The sequence below is a fragment of the Protopterus annectens genome, chromosome 12.part0 (genome assembly GCF_019279795.1).
Source record: "Protopterus annectens isolate FY-2018-M chromosome 12.part0, PAN1.0, whole genome shotgun sequence".
Taxonomy (NCBI): Eukaryota; Metazoa; Chordata; order Ceratodontiformes; family Protopteridae; genus Protopterus; species Protopterus annectens.
In genome coordinates this window covers 211927829-211948057 of record NC_056746.1, presented here as the reverse complement: position 1 = coordinate 211948057, position 20229 = coordinate 211927829, and the positions used below count along the sequence as shown (strand labels likewise).

Sequence of the window (20229 nt, the reverse complement as noted above, 5' to 3'; positions counted from 1 at the left end):
TCCTTAGGTGTCCACATTCATTGGCAAAGTCACTATCCAATGTGATAATGCGGGCTGCCCTCACTAGCTGACCTTTGACAATCGCCCGCTTCTGATGAAAAGGATGACAACTTGTGTAGTGCAGGAATGAGTTGGAGTACGGTACTTTCCTATATATATTAGCTGTATATTTGTGAAAGCTAGTGTCTTTAGATAGTAAAATGTCCAAGTATGGGATGACTTCAATATGGAAACTAGCAGTGAATTTCAAAAACTGTGTAGTTGAATTAAAATAGTCCACTAACGCTTCACTCGTGGGCAAGTCACCGTCCAGGAGGATAAAAATATCATCCAAGTAACGGGTGTAAAAAATCGCCTGGTCTTTAAATGGGCAGTTAGTGGACACATGATCGTGTTCCCATTGTGCCATGACTAGATTGGCAACACTGGCCCCACAAGGGGAGCCCATGGCTACTCCAGTTTTTTGCAAATAAAAGCTGTTGTCAAATGTAAAAAAATTGTTAGACAAGACTAGGTCCAACAATTTGTGAACCAGAACCAACTCATTCCCACTACTACCATTAGATCTAAGCACTTGTTCTACCCAGTCCACTGCTATGTCTTGGGGAATGCAGGTGTACAAATCTTTAACATCAATAGTAAGAAAATTGTACCTTGCGTTGAAATCTAACTTGTTAATTTTACCAAGGAATGACCAAGAATCTTTGCAGATCTGTGGAAAGTTGACCAAGTATTTCTGTAAAATGTTGTCAATGATTTTAGCACATGGATAGGTAGGAGGACCACGGCCATCTACAAGTGGTCTCATGGGTGGGTTGTGGACATCCTTGTGGATTTTAGGGATACCAAACAAGCACGGGAAACGAGGGTAAGTTGTTGATAAGTAATTATATGTGTGTTGTGTTACCCTACCCTCGATGAACATTTCCTCAATGTGGTCTTTGATTGTGGTGTACTCTTTATTTATTTCAAAACGTGAGCTGGTAGAATATGAAGGACTGTCCAACAGGCTAAACATACTATCTTGATAGTCAACTTCATCAAACACAACAAGACCCCCTCCCTTGTCTGGTTTACAGAATCTAATATTATGAAATTTAATCCAGTCAAGGCATTCCATTTCTTTTTTATTATTAAAATAAGCACTCGATGTTCAATGGTGTGGTGTTTTGTTGAAGTTTTGATGAATGTCTAATTCGCAAACCAGTTCAAAAATTTGTAAAAGGGGATGGAGTGGGGGGTTATAGGTACTAGGAATCCTAAAATTATTGTCGTCAAGGGGTAAGAGCCTCCAAACAGCAAGTTCAAGTTAAGCTTCCTAACGTATAATTTTAGGTCTATAATTGATTTGACCAGATCTGCTTTCTGAGCTGGTATGTAAGTGTACCCTTTGGACAATAACTCGACTAGTTCGGGTGTAATATTTGCAGTAGAAAAGTTGTATACATTAAAATCACCTTGTTTGTTCATGAGTATAACAGGAGTGTTAGCAGTACTTTCATTACAAACAGCAGACATGTTATGTGTATTTGTCTCAGTTGTTAAACAAGGGTCACATTGCCCATCAGTAAACCCTGGTGTAGTAACAATGTCAACTTCAAGGCAGTCTTTCAATGGACTGTTGGCGATGGCTTGATGGATCGCTACTGTCTCTGCTTGTTCCTCTGGTGGGAAAAAGCCGCCTGTTGTTTTGGCTTTGCCCCTAAAAAATTAGCGTTGTTGGACCTAAGATTGTAATGCCCAGTTTTTTTATTGTTGTTGTTACAAGAGTGATCTAATAGGTCATAATCTGAGTCAGATGGAGCATTAGAACAGTCAATGGATGGACCCAGAGGATGACCTGCCTGAGCAGAGTTCACATTTGTAGATGGTTCACCATTATTGGGTTGAACGGGTTTGACATTCCTTTTTGGGGGCTGCCAAACTTGTGCTGATGGAGGTTTAGGATAAGCTGTCTCATCCTTGTAAGCCTTCAAGTCTCTGTCAATTTTCCTAGTTTTATTGTTTTTCAGATTACCAAGGTACTGCTCAATACTAGAAAAAATCCTGTTATATTCATATTTATAGCGAACAAACTCTGAGTCCAGTTTAATAGTTTCATCGAGTTCTGAGACTTGTTTGCTCAGAGCTTCAACCAATATTGCATAATGTTTGATCATTAAGTTAAGTAACTCAAAGCCTTGCCGATCAAAAAGTACAAGAAGGTCCTTATGGAACTGTGAATTGACTACCAGACCAGTTGGGTATTGATGGTGGCGAAGGCCTTTGGGAACTATCTTGAGTTTCAAACATTCTTGAAAGTACGATATCTCTAATTGGGTCTTTTTTAATTTCACTAAAATGTTGTCAAAGTTTTTAAGATTAGTAAAAATGTTGACCTGCTCACCTTGGTACACTCCAGTCGTTGAAGGTAATTGATCTAATGCTGTAGAAAAGGTGAAGAACTATAGGTAGCTCCAAATGGAGAAGTGCTTTAACCTTTGGCTGCAGTGTCTAGTAACCTGCGGCCTTTCAGTGATGAGGCACGACTATTAGCGAGTGGAGTCATTGGGTCTGATAATTTACAGTCTACAGACCAGTTCAACATTGACTGTGGGCAGAGGAGTATTCCAGCCCTGGAACTACCTATAGTTCTTAACCAGCAGCGTGATACATCTTCTAACTTTCGTTCGGAGTCTGTGATTACGTGGCGACACAGGGTTACCCGAATCCCGGACATTAACAACTGGTTGACTGACAACTTCACCTTTTCTACAGCATTAGATCAATTACCTTCAACGACTGGAGTGTACCAAGGTGAGCAGGTCAACATTTTTACTAATCTTAAAAACTTTGACAACATTTTAGTGAAATTAAAAAAGATCCAATTAGAGATATCGTACTTTCAAGAATGTTTGAAACTCAAGATAGTTCCCAAAGGCCTTCGCCACCATCAATACCCAACTGGTCTGGTAGTCAATTCACAGTTCCATAAGGACCTTCTTGTACTTTTTGATCGGCAAGGCTGTGAGTTACTTAACTTAATGATCAAACATTATGCAATACTGGTTGAAGCTCTGAGCAGACAAGTGTCAGAACTCGATGAAACTATTAAATTGGACTCAGAGTTTGTTCGCTATAAATATGAATATAACAGGATTTTTTCTAGTATTGAGCAGTACCTTGGTAAATTGAAAAACAATAAAACTAGGAAAATTGACAGAGACTTGAAGGCTTACAAGGATGAGACAGCTTATCCTAAACCTCCATCAGCACAAGTTTGGCAGCCCCCAAAAAGGAATGTCAAACCCGTTCAACCCAATAATGGTGAACCATCTACAACTGTGAACTATGCTCAGGCAGGTCGTCCTCTGGGTCCATCCGTTGACTGTTCTAATGCTCCATCTGACTCAGATTATGACCTATTAGATCACTCTTGTAACAACAACAATAAAAAAACTGGGCATTACAATCTTAGGTCCAACGACGCTAATTTTTTAGGGGCAAAGCCAAAACAACAGGTGGCTTTTTCCCACCAGAGGAACAAGCAGAAGCAGAGACAGTAGCGATCTATCAAGCCATCGCCAACAGTCCATTGAGAGACTGCCTTGAAGTTGATATTGTTACTACACCAGGGTTTACTGATGGGCAATGTGACCCTTGTTTAACAACTGAGACAAATACACATAACATGTCTGCTGTTTGTAATGAAAGTACTGCTAACATTCCTGTTATACTCATGAACAAACAAGGTGATTTTAATGTATACAACTTTTCTACTGCAAATATTATACCCGAACTAGTCGAGTTATTGTCCAAAGGGTACACTTGCATACCAGCTCAGAAAGCAGATCTGGTCAAATCAATTATAGACCTAAAATTATACGTTGGGAAGCTTAACTTGAACTTGCTGTTTGGAGGCTCTTACCCCCTTGACAATAATTTTAGGATTCCTAGTACCTACAACCCCCCACTCCATCCCCTTTTACAAATTTTTGAACTGGTTTGCGAATTAGATATTCGTCAAAACTTCAACAAAACACCACACCATTGAACATCGAGTGCTTATTTTAATAATAAAAAAGAAATGGAATGCCTTGATTGGATTAAATTTCAGAATATTAGATTCTGTAAACCGGACAAGGGAGGGGGTCTTGTTGTGTTTGATGAAGTTGACTATCAAGATAGGATGTTTAGCCTGTTGGACAGTCCTTCATATTCTACCAGCTCGCGTTCTGAAATAAATAAAGCGTACACCACAATCAAAGACCACAATGAGGAAATGTTCATCGAGGGTAGGGTAACACAACACACATACAATTACTTATCAACAACTTACCCTCATTTCCCGTGCTTGTTTGGTATCCCTAAAATACACAAGGATGTCCACAACCCACCCATGAGACCACTTGTAGATGGCCGTGGTTCTCCTACCTATCCATGTGCTAAAATGATTGACAACATTTTACAGAAATACTTGCTCAACTTTCCACAGATCTGCAAAGATTCTTGGTCATTCCTTGGTAAAATTAACAAGTTAGATTTCAACGCAAGGTACAATTTTCTTACTACTGATGTTAAAGATTTGTACACCTGCATTCCCCAAGACACAGCAGTGGACTGGGTAGAACAAGTGCTTAGATCTAATGGTAGTAGTGGGAATGAGTTGGTTCTGGTTCAAGAATTGTTGGACCTAGTCTTGTCTAACAATTTTTTTACATTTGACAACAACTTTTATTTGCAAAAAACTGGAGTAGCCATGGGGTCCCCTTGTGGGGCCAGTGTTGCCAATCTAGTCATGGCACAATGGGAACACGATCACGTGTCCACTAACTGCCCATTTAAAGACCAGGTGATTTTTTACACCCGTTACTTGGACGATATTTTTATCCTCCTGGACGGTGACTTGCCCACGAGTAAAGCGTTAGTGGACTATTTTAATTCAACTACACAGTTTTTGAAATTCACTGCTAGTTTCCATACTGAAGCCATCCCGTACTTGGACATTTTACTTTCTAAAGACACTAGCTTTCACAAATATACAGCTAATATATATATAGGAAAGTACCGTACTCCAACTCATTCCTGCACTACACAAGTTGTCATCCTTTTCATCAGAAGTGGGCGATCGTCAAAGGTCAGCTAGTGAGGGCAGCCCGCATTATCACATTGGATAGTGACTTTGCCAATGAATGTGGACACCTAAGGAATATGTTTTTACACCAGGGTTACCCACATGAAATGTTAGACACTATTATAGAAGAAGTGTCGTCTAAGCGTCAGTGTCATTTTTATAAACCAATCTTGAATAGAGAATTGGTTCTTATGAATGACACTGAATCCTCGAACACAGACTTAGTAAATGTCCACACAAGTAGGCATCCTTCTGAATGTTTTGGTGTCACATTCATAACAACATACAGTCTCAATAGCAGTGACTGTGTTCAGGCACTACGTAAAAATTGGGACTTACTCAAAAAGGACAACACAGTACACCAAAAACTTGGTAATCACCCACTGGCTGTTTATAGAAAGGCAAAAAACCTCAAAGCCCTCCTTGAACGACATAACATTAAAAAACCAATGACAGCTGGCATGTTTAAATGCCAGGCATGTAATATTTGTCAATACATCTTCGAATCCAATAGATTTAAAGTTCACGATTACAAATACAAGTTGAACCTAAGAGCTAACTGTAATTCAAGAATGGTGATCTACTTAGCTATGTGCCAAACCTGTACAGCTTTCTACGTGGGCAAAACAGAACGACGCCTACGTAGAACGCATTTATGAACATACTTGTGCGATCAGGAAGCAGCAACTTGATAATGCACTAGCAAAACACATTTCAGTTTATCCCAACCATATGTTTAAATTCTTGATTATTGACCAGATCACACAGGACTTCAGGGGTGCTCCTCTCCCACTTAAGTTAGAAGAGTGAGAGCTGTTTTGGCAAATTAGACTCAACGCATACAGTTCACCAGGTCTGAATGAGAACTGTTCTTTAAGTAGTGTTCTTAAACTTAGGAGCCTTAATAGGTACGTTGTCAGGTTAACTTCCACACTAGCACGACGCAGTTATTCTAATGCTTTTGAGCACCTTGGTTCAGTGACCTTATGTGTATTTTTTGCTGAGAATTTGTAGTTTTATCTTGACACTTTACTTATTACCAATTATGTTCAGTACACTTGATGTGCTTCAACATACACAGTTTAGTGCACTAACATAGGTATTTGTATTAACTCAGTTTTACAAACACCAGCGGAGTTTTTATGCACTTGTAGTTATTATTTCTTTGCCTCACTAACTTAGTAGTTGGCTAGATTTACACATTTTATAGACAACGCTAGTTGTACTTTTAGTCTGACTATTTGGATTTTTAGCTTTTACTTTAAAAGCAGTTTTCAGTCTAGTTGTGTTTGCAAACAGGGCGTGTCTTGTAAGTCAGCTTTCACTTTAAGTAGTTAATTGACTTTGTAAGTATTAGCCCAGAGAGTATTTAAGCTGTGACTTTTTGTTTTTCTTGATCTGAAGAAGTTTGTTTATTGGAATAAACGAAAAGCGCTTTATCATTTCGTTCTGTGCTACTGTGTGGTTTCTTCTCTATTTTGTTTTTCAGATGTGTTAATATGACGTTTAAGCAGAGTTTACGTTTCAGTTACTGCTCAAAAAAGGAAACCTGATACATTTCCATGCATGATAAATCAAATATTCATCAAATAATAATCAAATAGTGAACTGAGTTTAGGGAATTTCAGCAGGCTTTGAGATCAACTTTCACTTTGTGAGAAAGTGCATTTTAATGAGTTTTCTAGTCAGTGTGTATATATATATATATATATATATGGTTCCCTATTAGAATCCTGAAACACTATAAGCCTGAAAGTCAAAATCCTGAAAACTAATGACTGAAAATGCAAAATCTCGAAAATGCAAAATCCTGAAAACACAAATAATGCTAATATGTCACTATAAAGACACTAATATCTACCAACTGACCCTGACCCTAACCCTAACCCTAAGGTCCGTCACTATCATACACTCACCTGACCCGCGCCCTAACCCTAACTCACTTAAACCGCCCCTAACCCCAATATTTGTCACTATTGCATACATGCCTAACCTGCGCCCTAACCCTAACTCACTTATACCGCCCCTAACCCTAACATAAAACCAACCGCACACTTACCTGGACCCAACGCATGACCTAACACCACAGGGCTAACAATGGCAAAGCCACAATGACGTCAGTATGTCCATTTTGTGTTTTCAGGATTTTGACTTTCAGGATTTTGCATTTTCGAGATTTTGCATTTTCAGTCATTAGTTTTCAGGATTTTGACTTTCAGGCTTATAGTGTTTCAGGATTCTAATAGGGAACCATATATATATATATATATATATATATATATATATATATATATGGGGGCGTGTATAGATATAAATGGGAGAGCAGAGCAGAATGCCTCAATTCCATGATTGGTCAACTACATAGATGGTTGACATGACTGCAGTATTACACGATTCTCGGGGTTGGGGATATATGCCCTTTCCCTGACATTGTGTGGTCTCTGAATTAGTACTTATAATTAGCAGGAGGTGGAGAGTGCAGGAAGCTTTTCCCCCTTGCAAAAATGTTTTATTTGTTTATTTAGTTTTTAGTTTAGAATTTTGCATGTGACAAGGTTATTGCTCAGCACATGAACAATAATGTGTTGTCGTTCATGTTAATGTTTCTGGTGACATTTTGGCAGTTGACATTTTGGGTGTTTTGACATTAACCAGTTCACCCCCCCCCCCCCAAAAAAAAAAAAAAACTATATACATATAAAATAACAAACTATATAAAATGCCCAACATCCAGCACTCAAAATCTTTCTTCTGGGATTCTTTTAAAATGGAGAAAACAAAGAGCAGACCACAGTTTCTCCTTAAAAATGCCTTTTCACTGCTCTCTAGATAACTGCTTTTCCCAGACTTTAAATATCAGCAATTGTTCAGCTTTCCTAACCACACGACTAAGTAACATTTTATTATATGCCCATATTCTTTACTATTACATAATAGATATTTTTTGTTTCAAATATCAAATAATTTGTGGAAAAGAATAAACTAGAAAATAAAAATAAACCGTATTAAGTATAAACAAAAAATTACCAATCCGTGGCCAGCACCAACTAAAGGCTTTTATAATAATTTTCCTGCCATCTTGTGGTTGAATATCACAATTACAAGTCAATTAAATGAAAATATCTTACCATTTCAAAATATCACAAAAGTTCATTAAACCAGAGTACGTCATATCCTTTAAATTAACTATCCAATTTTGTTACTTATGATTCAACTCTTGATGCTTTTTTGTTTTAGAACAGTTCTATTTTATCTAAAGGTGTATGTAGCTTCTTTATGTTTTAATTGGTGTTTGCATAGGGCACTCCTCTCCCTTTTACATCAAATATCACTCATATGAAGGGATTCTTTGTTTTGATATAAGGGACATTTGTCCCACATAGAATGTCCCATACTGGCACACTGCCATACACACCAACCACTCAGTATTACAATTTCTGAACACTAATATTGTAAGTATGCGCTGTATTATCTAAAGTAAAAAGAAACTTGGTATTACATATTTTATCACACTGTGCACAATTCCCTCACTGAAAACATGTATCAACTGCAGATATATATATATATATATATATATCTCTATATCTATATATATATATATATATATATATATATATATATATATATATATATATATCTATATATATATCTATATCTATATATATATATATATACACACACACACACACACATACATACATGTATAATTTACCTCAGTTAGTCAGCTAACTTAATTGTCAACATCCTGAAGATAAACCACACTACATTGAAAAGGGAAACTGACTTCCTGGTTAGCATGCTATAAGGTTGGTTATCAGTGCATGCAAATATTCTTTAAAAAAAAAAACAAAAAAAAAACAAACAGCATCACCTCAACCCCGCAAATTATATACAACTACGAGAGTGCAAATCCCTGGGAAAAGGGAATATTCCTCTACAATACAGTTGATTAAACAGATGTCAGAAACGCGTGTGTGTGTGTGTGTGTGTGTGTGTGTGTGTGTGTGTGTGTGTATATATATATATATATATATATATATATATATATATATATATATATATATAAAAGCTAGGCCTTAAACAATTGTCCTATATGGACAGACTCAAAAACTCCAACTATTCTCTGTCTCATATCGCCTACTTAGAGGCAATCTCTGCTCGACTTACAAAGCCATGTCTGACCCAGCTCTGTTAGAAATGCTACATCTAAAGAAATCCCAACCCCTTCACACCACATGCTCCAGAGACCACAACCTCATTACCGCAATCAACAGAACATGCTGGAGGGACAGGTTGATAACCCAGAGACTGCCCATGCTATGGAACAGACTTCCCATACATGTGAAGCAAGCACCTCACTGGCCCTCTTCAAGAGAAATCTTGATGAGTGGATGGGAAATTGAAAATTCACCCTGGGGATCACTCCAGTGGCTCTACTCGACAGAGGCACTAGGAACTAAGGTCAGGTGGCACTATGCCAAGGTAATCCTATGGGCTAGGCTTGTAAAGGCTGCAGGGCCATTAGCTTAGTACACACCTATGAACCCATATATATTTACAATGGCATCTTGAGGCTTACTAACCCAGGATTGGTGAAAAATAATCCAGTCTTTAAGTTCTTTTAAATTAACTATTAACTTTTACCAACGAGAAAATAACAAAACTGAGTCATGTTATGTGCATTTCCGGTTACCCAGAAAAAACAAATTTCAGTGTCAGAAAGGTCAGGATACACCAGAAGTTTAGTCAAATAGGTAACTTGTATTCTCTATAAAATGGCAGCACTATAGAAACAATACTCCCACTTGTCATTACAATCATAATGACATTAGGTTCTCGAGACAATATTTTACGGGATACATGCATTCTTAGAACAGCTGTGCTATACGATAGTCTTAAAATGACAACAGCTGAAGTACATATTCACAATATATACAAAATCTAGCTGTTTTACTTACTTATCATCACATTTCCATTGCAAAAGGAGAGAGAGAGGGACAGAAACACCTCTCTTCAGAATTATGTAGTATAAATGATGGCACATTCAGGGCACCATACATACAGCACTCTGAACTAATCCTGTCAGGATATATAGTTAACATTTACAAAAACGATTAATAGTAACTTGAGAGAAACATAACTAGTGGGATATGTGTAATAAGAAAATTACATAGTTACTCTAGCACAGTTCTCTAACAAATTGGTAATTTAACTTCATGTCCACATTAGACCACACTCACAGCAATAGAAATGGGAGCTAAAAACAAAATTAGATCCTGTAGAAGGAAAACTATGAAACAAGCTATTATAACTAACATTATTACACTTGAGTCACTAGACAAAACAATGTTAACAGGATCTAGGGCAGACACACTCAACTCTTGTGGCTGGACAGCACTCAATGCATCAGTGCACATGGCTGGTTTCAAACTCCCCACCTTGTCACAAACCTTAGGTAGAAGAAGCACTTTTGAAGGCACAGGATTCAAACTCAGACTTATTTTCTGAAACTCTACTTTCAGGTTTAGGCTCATTAGGATATATTCCAATATGCCTCTGACTTCATCTAACTATACCACCATCTGTTCTTTGCAACATGTAAAACCTCAGTTCATTAGCTTTCTGCAATATAACACCTGTGTGTTCCCCTTTTACATGCCCTTTAATTTTAGCTGGACAGACTGGCTTTGTTGAAGGATAGGTAGGGGGTGAGCAGAATAGCATGTGTCATAAAACATTCTGTACATCGATCGTGTTTGTTGGTCTTACTGTTTTACTGAATTCTACAGAATAATTTTAGGTTCATGTTTTCACTCTAACACTGGCATGTCAGTTTTTATTTGCCCTCCTAGCATTTGTGGTGTAGCTCAATATGACAAGAGCTCTGGGAAGATGTAGTTATCAGTATCTTTTTGGCTGTTTGTACTACACTCTCGACTTCATCATTTTGTATGAGGATAACGGAGACTTGCCATAGTACGAGTAAAACCATAATCGCTTCTAAGCTGTTGCAACTCACTTGACATAAACTATATAATATTGTCTCAAACCAGTTCAACAGGTACTTCAAATTTCGAATTCATTTTGTTGATCCTGGCTATTATTTGTTAACTAGTAGTGGTTGGTACATGAATTATTTCTATATCACACAAGTAATAGCGTACAACCTTGAGGCATTTTTGCCTTCAAACTACACAGAAGTGACACTTTGGCTCTGGATTTGCAGTATCCTGGTTGATATCTGGCAAAAATGCTGACATTTTGAATTTTGGTGACATTACTATATTTGACATATCACTTCAGCTCAGTGTGTAACATGTACTGTAACTCTGCTTGGATATAACAACAAGCCATCTTGTTCTGATAGTTATGCTCTAACTGCACAGCACTTATGCTTGGGATGTTTGTTTTTTTGTCCAGAGATTTGGCCACCTGTCTTGACCATGCTAGATGACAGCTTGCAACTCTTGATCATTCTGGGTAGTTTAACTTAGCTTCTTTAGTCTTCTGGTAATTACAGGTCTAGCAACCATTCAGTGCCACATGTAGGTGACAACATTTTCTTTGGTACTGGGTAATGATCAGTCATATATAGGATTCACAGATAACACGTCTCAACAACGAACTGTTTTTCAGGCATGTGTATAACCTTGATATTGAACTTTCTCAGGTCTCAATGTTTTCTGGCATCTTGATGGCATTTTCTCTTTTTCATAGGACTTAATCAGTGGAACCAATGTCTTGTGGTTTAGTCTGAAGCTAGAAACTCTCAAGCCTTAGCAAGCAACAGGACATGACATCTGTTTGTGCATTTGGAATAATGCCGCACCTTGGTACAGCTATTGGAATTAGCACTCAGTACTGTAAGACGTCCTGTTCGATTCTCAGCTAAAGCGTCTTCTGTGTGGAGACATGCATGAATGGGCGTACCTTCGTTGATGGTTGTACATCAGGGCCGGCAACTCGGCACGTAAAAGTCTACTGCCAATCATTAGCGGACCGGCATTCTGCTGTGGCGACCCCTAACCGGGAAAAGCCGAAAGATACAACAACAACTGTTGTTCAGTGACCTTGTAGCATGCTAACACTGGAGCTGTTATTAGCATTGTGCTCACTCAGCAAAAGGCTTGGGCTTAGCATTCCCCTATGATAGTTCTTTAATAGGTTAATTAACAGACATAGCACAGCTGACAGAGCTGGTACCTACTTGCCCACAAAGCTAATCATACTAAGGGCTTATCTTAGCTTAGTCAAACAAAGATGGATTTTGTTACTTAGCTATTGCTCTGACCTTGTTGATATCTGGTCCGATTCCACTACAACTTGTACTGCAGTCAAAATAATGGAGAGCAGTCTTTCCAAAACAGCATTTATCTTCATTTAGATTCAAATCAAGAATTTTTGATAGTTTGGACCACTGCTCTTAACCTGAAATCATGTGTTTTTTTTATTAGAACCAAATACCAATATGTCACCCATAACAGCAACACCATTAAGCCTGTTGAGCAAATCATTCACTTATTGTTGAAAGACATTTCAGGTGCTGAGATTATACCAAATTTCAGCCACTTGAAATAGGACCTACCCACTGGTGTACTGAAGGTTGCCCGCTTTTGGTTATCTTTCTCTAGGGATATTTTCCAGAACCCAGTGGAATCATGCAAACCACTTTTGCATGGACTAGTTTAGGTGCCATGTCTTCTAGTATAGGTAGAATAAATGTTTCCTGCACAGTTCATAATTAAGCCATATGCTAAATCAAAAGCATATCTGCAGATGAGTATTTTTGTTTGTTACTGGGACCATTACAGTGTACCACTCATTCAGTTCAGTTATGCTCTAAATTTTTTTAAATGTTGTCTCTCAACAGCATAGGAAATGGAACTCTTGAGTCTGATCAAGTCATATGGAACAGCATTCAGTTTTGATTTAATTTTTACTGGTTCACAATTAAGCAGACCAACTTCACCAAACCCATCCACAACAGCATTCAGTTTTGATTTAATTTTTACTGGTTCACAATTAAGCATCCAACTTTACCCAACACATCCACACTAATTTCATTTACTCTTGCAGTTAAGCCCATGTTTTGTGCCATAACTCTGCTGAGCAATGAACACCCAGTACAAAAACCCAGAACTAAAACTTCCATTTATATATGGATAGAAATTTACCTACGCACTTGAGTTTGCTAACGTGGCTATGAATTTCAGTCTCTGTTGCATACCACTGTGGATGCTTTGAGAAACTTCTGTAGGCAGCATGTATCACAGTAACATTTTCAGTTATATCAATCCTGAAACTAATTTTTGAGTTCCATGACTTAAGGAGTTTCACTTGCCAGTCTGTTCCAGTATCAGAAAGTGTCGTGACTGAACCCAGGAAAAACGTTTTCTGACCATTATTTTCAGAAACACCCTCTTTTTCTAACAAATGACAGCAAAAACCTGCTCTTAGTATGGGAATAGTTAAACCTCCTCATGTATTTGCTGACTTTCGTGCGTTTGCTTAATTTGACATAATTTGGTCTTTTTTAAAACGTGCCACTGTTTTCTGCATTTTGCTTCACCTCCTGTACTTGGCATATTTAAATTATCATTTTGCCTGTTTAACACTTCCTCTCTGGCGATTTCTATGGCTTTCTCTAACGCTAAATTCACTTCAGGTTGTCTCAGTAAAGTTAATTCAGGTTGAAACTTCTGAGGCACACAGGTTGTAACATTTAAAACAATTCTGCCTCTGATTTGTTCATATTCGGTGCCTTTAAACTCACTATTTTCAGCCAGATCATGCAAGTGACTTACAGAATTTCAACACATTCACCTCTGACTTGAGCACATCTGTGGAAGCATTTATTTATTTGACATTTATTGACCGGGAAAGTCTGACCTAGTGCCCTTTTTCAGCAGAGGCCCAGGGAGAAAAGCTCCACAGAATAAACAATATGCATTTTAACAATTCATAGTCATTAAAATAAAATATTTATCCTTTCATGCTTTTTAGGCACAAAGTATTCACTGAGTTTACTAATTATTGACTCATAAGTAACTATCTGGTTCACCAGGAATGAAAAGGATCTGTAGAATGCCTCCCCCTCCTTACCCATTGAATATAACAAGGTATTTACCAAGATTTCTTCAAATTCTTTACTTAGTCTGGATGCCTTTCCTTGTAGGAAGAGCTCGACTACTGCCTTTACTTGATTGGTTGCCTCTATACCTAGTTCCTATTTCCAGAGCAAGAATACCTCCACCCAGTGTCTTTCATCCAAGACTTGGAGGGGTGTGGAACTAAGTACCTAGCTTTTCATCAAAAGGAAAGAGAATGAAATTATTTTAATTTTAGCACCCTCCTCACATAGCACACAATACACATACAGACTAATGTATGCTGAGGCACTTAAGCAATACTCTTAAACAACAAAGATCACCTAGACCACCCGTTGTCAAAGCTATGTCTCAGCAAGCCCAAAGACGCATGAAAAAAAAAAGAAACACCTAATACCATACATACTGCCAGTCAAAGTGGGCCCAAACACTAAGCCCCTAAGGCAAGCAAACACACTTCCCAAGAAGTTTATCATAGGAGACTCCATTGTAAGATATACTGATGCCCCTTTAACCAGGCTGAACAAGAAGATAACCGTTAGTTGCTCATGTCGAGCCAAGATCTGCCAAAACATGCACACACTCAAGTAATCATGCCATAGGTACCTGTATGACTCCATCACAGTCCATGTAGGTGTAAATGACCTGAGATGTACCTCCCTGGACTATATGAAAATAGACATTATGGAGCTTTCAGACTGTGCATCTCAGGCTGGTATGAGCCTGGCATTGGGCAGTACATTACCATCACTAAGGATAATGCCACAAAATGAGCAACTGTCTTTCTGGTGTCATTCTAAGGAGATTCGATATTTGTCAGCCTGGAAGGACATGGTTAACACGTTGCTTTGCCAAATATGGTCTGCACCTTTCCCCTCTAGGTTTTCAAATACTGGCTAAAACTTTATCCACCATATAGTTCCTTTTTTTCCGTAATGTCAAATTAGGAAACCTACAAGCATAGCAAGATCAACTCAACTGAACTTCAAGGTGTTACTGCACAATGCCAGGAGCCTAAATTAAAAAAAAACTACACTTCATCCAAGCCCTCCTCACACTCAAGAATATATTCATCTGTGCAGTCACTGAGACATAGTTTAAATTGGCAGACGGTACCCCAGCAGTGCAAGGTTTCAGTGCCTTCCCCGCTTTTAGATCAGTAGCTGCGCAGACAAGGGCTAAACGTGGAGGTGTCTCAATAGTTATCAATAACAAGCATACCTCTAGGACAGACAAACAAGATGACATGCTGGAGTTCCTCCATGTGCAGATCACCACACACAAAATACCGTACCATATCCTAACCAGCTATAGGTCACCCTCCATGTCAGCAGATCACCACACACAAAATACTGTACCATATCCTAACCAGCTATAGGTCACCCTCCATGTCTGCAGATCACCACACACAAAATACCGTTCCATATCCTAACCAGCTATAGGTCACCCTCCATGCCCCAAGAAGTGCATAATGTATACTTGACCAACTCATGGGAGGCTTGAATTACCCCTCTGTAGACTGTGAATCCTACATGGCCTCAAATCTACAGGCACAGAGATTCTTGGACCTCGTAAATAAGAACACCCTTAACCAAATAGTGAATGCACCCACTAGAAGTTCCAGCATACTGGGCCTCATGCTTACAAATTAGGAAGAATCCTGCACCCCCACCCCCATGTCTCATCTTCCCTGGTCAGTCTATAAAACTGTCTCCTCTAAAATCAAAATCAGCTCCATAACCCCAGTAAAACCAGCATCAGTTAGGCACTATTTCAAGGCAAATTACCTTTTAAGTGATGCTTTGTCAAACTCCAATGCTCCTGCAAACCCAAAAAACACAGCAGCCTATGCTGAATTCTTTCAGAAACTCTGTACAACTACAACCATGTCAATGGCTGCATAGCTGCTGCTGTGCCTACCAGAAGTAAGTTCAGGATTTGCCCCAGAAACAAACCCCCCTTGGTGGCATCCCAAATTAAACAAGATATACAACAAAAGGAAAAAAAAAAATATGGCAAAAAATCAGGAAGAGTAATTCCTATAAAGATAAAAACTCTCTCATCAAAGTAAATAGGCAATTAAGGCTGACTAGGTCAAGCAAAGCCAACTTTGAGGTTAAGATAGCATCCCATGTGAAAGATAACCATAAGGCCTTCTACAGCTATGTCAGAAACCTCAAGGGCAGCACACAGCAATGTGATAAACTGGTGGTTAATGGTGCCATATTCACTGAGCTTGGTAATATAGCAAACTTGTTAGAAGGCAAATTCAGTTCCAGATTCACCTCCCTCTCACCCTACCATCTCTCCAAAAACTCTCTCAAATATAACCCTTCCAACTATAACTAGGGAGCATGTACTGGCTACACTCACTAAAGCCAATAACATGGCCTCAGTGGACCCTGATAACATACAAGGATGCCTCCTGAATAGTCTAAAATATGACATATCAGGATCCCTATAGACCCATGAGTCTGCTAGTCATATTTGCAAAGTTATGGGAAGAGTTAGCATGGACATTTTCAACAAGGACATTGGAGACCACCAGACACTGGATCCATCCCAGTTTTTTCAAAAGAAGGTCATGCTTTTACTGGAACTGATGAACTTCTTTGAAAAGGTCACTAAGGCAATAGATGAAGGGAAAAATTTTGCATACTGCCTACTTAGATCTGCCTAAAACATTTGATACAATATCCTTCTCAGGCACTGCCAACAGACTTATGTGGAACTCGGTATAAACCCTTTTAAAACCTGCTGGATAGCTAGCTGGCTCGCTGATTGGACCCGGGAGATTAGAGTCAGTGAGGCCACCTCCACAAAGAGCTGGTCACCAGTGGAGTCCCACATTGATCTCTTCTGAGCCCACTCCTCTTCGGCATCTACTTCTTAAATGTCAAAGCCAATGTCTAAGGCCTCTGGCTAACCAAGTTCACAAAGGATTACAGACTGGAAGCAGTCACTAACCCCCCCCCCCCCCCCAAGATGAGAACATCCTTCAGGAAGGTCTAATACAGACAAGTGCTTGCTGCCAAAGCCATGGCTTAAAACTCAATACCAAGAAATACATTATATTATCTTTTGGGACGTCTACCACCTCGGGTAACTATGTCATCAATAAAGCACCCTTAAAAGTAAATTTAGTCAAGAATCTGGGAACTAATGCATACAGTAATCTAGCTTTCCAACAACATGTGTCCAAGGTAGTAAGAAAATCCTTATATGTTGCTCAACTTATTAGCAAGGGCATGGCATCTAGGTCCAGAGAAGTAATTATACCATTATACTCAGCCCTCATCAGACCCATCATACAGTATAATGCCCCCTTTGGTATGTACCTGACCAGACACATGCAGTATCACCTGGAATATCCACAAAGGTTTCCTACATGAAGACTATAGGGAGTAAATACAATATCCTATGTTGACTGCCTCAAAGTCCTGTCTTTCTACTCAGTATCATACAGACTTCTGAGAGGGGATCTTTGCCTGGCATAAAAGGCATCCCTAGACCCTGTTTTGATGAACCTTTTGCACATCTGGTAAACAAACAACATCAGAGCTACTAGATTAAAAGACCTAAATTCTGCTTGTGACAAATAGGACATGTTGGAGTGGCAGATATGTTTCCCAGAGAATTCCCATTCTCTGGAACAGACTCCCTATCCATGTGACGCAGAGTTCCTCCCCGTCCTTCTCTGGAACAGACTCCCCATCCATGTGACGCAGAGTTCCTCCCTGTCCCTATTTAAGTGACACTTGGGCCTTGAACTAATGGGTGCATAATCAGAAATTCATCCCTAGACTATCTCCAATGTCTCTGGTGGACAGAGGCAGGCAATAAATCACCCCTATATAAAATAACATTTGTGGGTTTAATGGCTAGGCTTATAATGGCCCTAGTGGTCATTAGCCTAGTATATACCTATGAACCTATCAGGAAACAGAGGCCCTTCCCCTATTAGATTTCATAAGCAGTAGAATACTATAGCATCACCAGTGCTTCAAGAAACATACTCCAGCTAGCATATCTCTCAACTGTCCAGATTTTTCCAGAATGCCTTGATTTTTGCCTCATATTTTTGGTCTGCTCTTTATAACATTTATGATTTTCTGGATTTTTGAGGCAAATCAGTGAGAAATGAATTCATTAAATAATGACAGGCATTTAAAGCTGAGACTTCATATCCTTCAGAAAATGAATGCTAACAATACCATTTATTCTATTAACATGCTACGTTTATTAAAGCAATATTTAAAAATGTGTCCATATTTTTGGGGCTTTGACCCCCACTGTATTTGGCTTTGTCATGATTTTTTGTGCTATGAGGTTGAGAGTTATGCCAGCTAGTCTTAAATTTATACGTTTTTCCATAAACTAAAGATCTTCAGTTCTGTTGTAAAATCTAGCACCTCTCATTTCTAAGGACAATCCATTTGACAAAATATCAATGTTCTGTTTCAAAAGAAGGAAATGAATGCTTCCCCAAAGTAAATAACTCTTCCTCCCAAGTGGAGGATTTTTACATCTCCCTCTTAATAGCTTTCCACCCTGCCTTAGCTTTTGCTAACTACAGCTCCAAATCCTACCTTGGATTCTGGAAAAAAATGAACCTTCTGTGTTCCAGCAGCCACTCAGGGACTACACCCTATCTACAGTCCAGTCATAGGCAGTTCCGTTGTGGCGACCCATAACCGGGAAAAGCCGAAAGACACAACAACATTTAAAAAATAAATAAATAAATAAATTAAAAAAAAATATATATATATATATATATACACACACACACACACACACACATATATATATATATATATATATGTGTGTGTATATGTGTGCGTGTATTTATATAAATATATATATATATATATATATATATATATATATATATATATATATATACACACACACACACAGATATATAGATACAAACTGTATTATTTCTGAATTTTATTTAAAAAAAAAAAAAATATATATATATATATATATATATATAATGTGTGTATGTCCGTCCTGAATTTCGTTAACTCCAGATTTGGTCAACGTCAAGAAAACTTGGCTGACAGGTTTGTTAGATATACCTGAAACTAGCTCGCCTCCAGCTAACACACAAGACCAAGTCCTAAAAGTGCTATCAAAAGCTAAAATACCGCATCAATGGGCCCTAACATTATCCCTGGATGCATCCTAAATAGCATGAAATACAATTTAGCCACACCCCCAACAACACTGTTCACTGTCTGCCTCTATACAGGTTTTGTATCAAGTGACTGGAGAACAGCTACAGTCATTCCCCTTTTTAAGGGAGGATCTTCCACATACCCAGGCAATTACAGACCCAGAAGTCTGAAAAGGAACTAATAAATCAGGACACAGGGAACCTCCAAACACTGGACTTGTCTCAGTATGGATTTGCAAGGGCAGGTCATGCTTACTCCACCTGGCAGATTTTTTTGAAAAGGTCGCCAAAGCAATGGAAGAAGGCAAAATGATACACACGGCATATCTCAAACTTGCCAAAGCTTTTGACACAGTATCCCACTTAGGCATTGTAGAAAAGCTAAATAAACTGGGAATAAGCACCTATATGTCACCTGTTGGACTGTCAACTGGCAAACAGATAGGACACAGATAACCAAAATATGGGAAGTAAACACCAGAGAGACTTTTCACCATTGGGGTCCCTCACAGTATCGTGCAGAGAACTCCTCCATTTAGAATCTACTTTACTGAAGCAAAAACCAATACCAAAGGGCACTGTCTAAATATGTTTGCAGATGACTGCAAACTAGGAGCAGTCATTGAATCCCCAAATGACTTAGCCATCCAGCAGGAAGGTTTGTCCCAAATAAATAACTAGTGTCAAATTCATGGACTGAAACTAAATGCCAGAAATTGCATTAGTGTATCCTTTGGGAAGTCTTCTAACCCGGGGAACTTCCACATTGATAATTTGCCCCAAATAGTTACCCCAGTTGCTCAGGATTTGGGAACTTATGTGGACAGTAA

At 38.6% G+C, this 20229-nt stretch overlaps 1 protein-coding gene across 1 annotated transcript in view; it reads right to left on the bottom strand.

The window, feature by feature from the left end:
* The window catches only part of LOC122816456 (cytochrome P450 3A2-like), a 525311-nt gene that overhangs the window by 317399 nt on the left and 187683 nt on the right, over positions 1-20229 (bottom strand). The window lies entirely within an intron of this gene.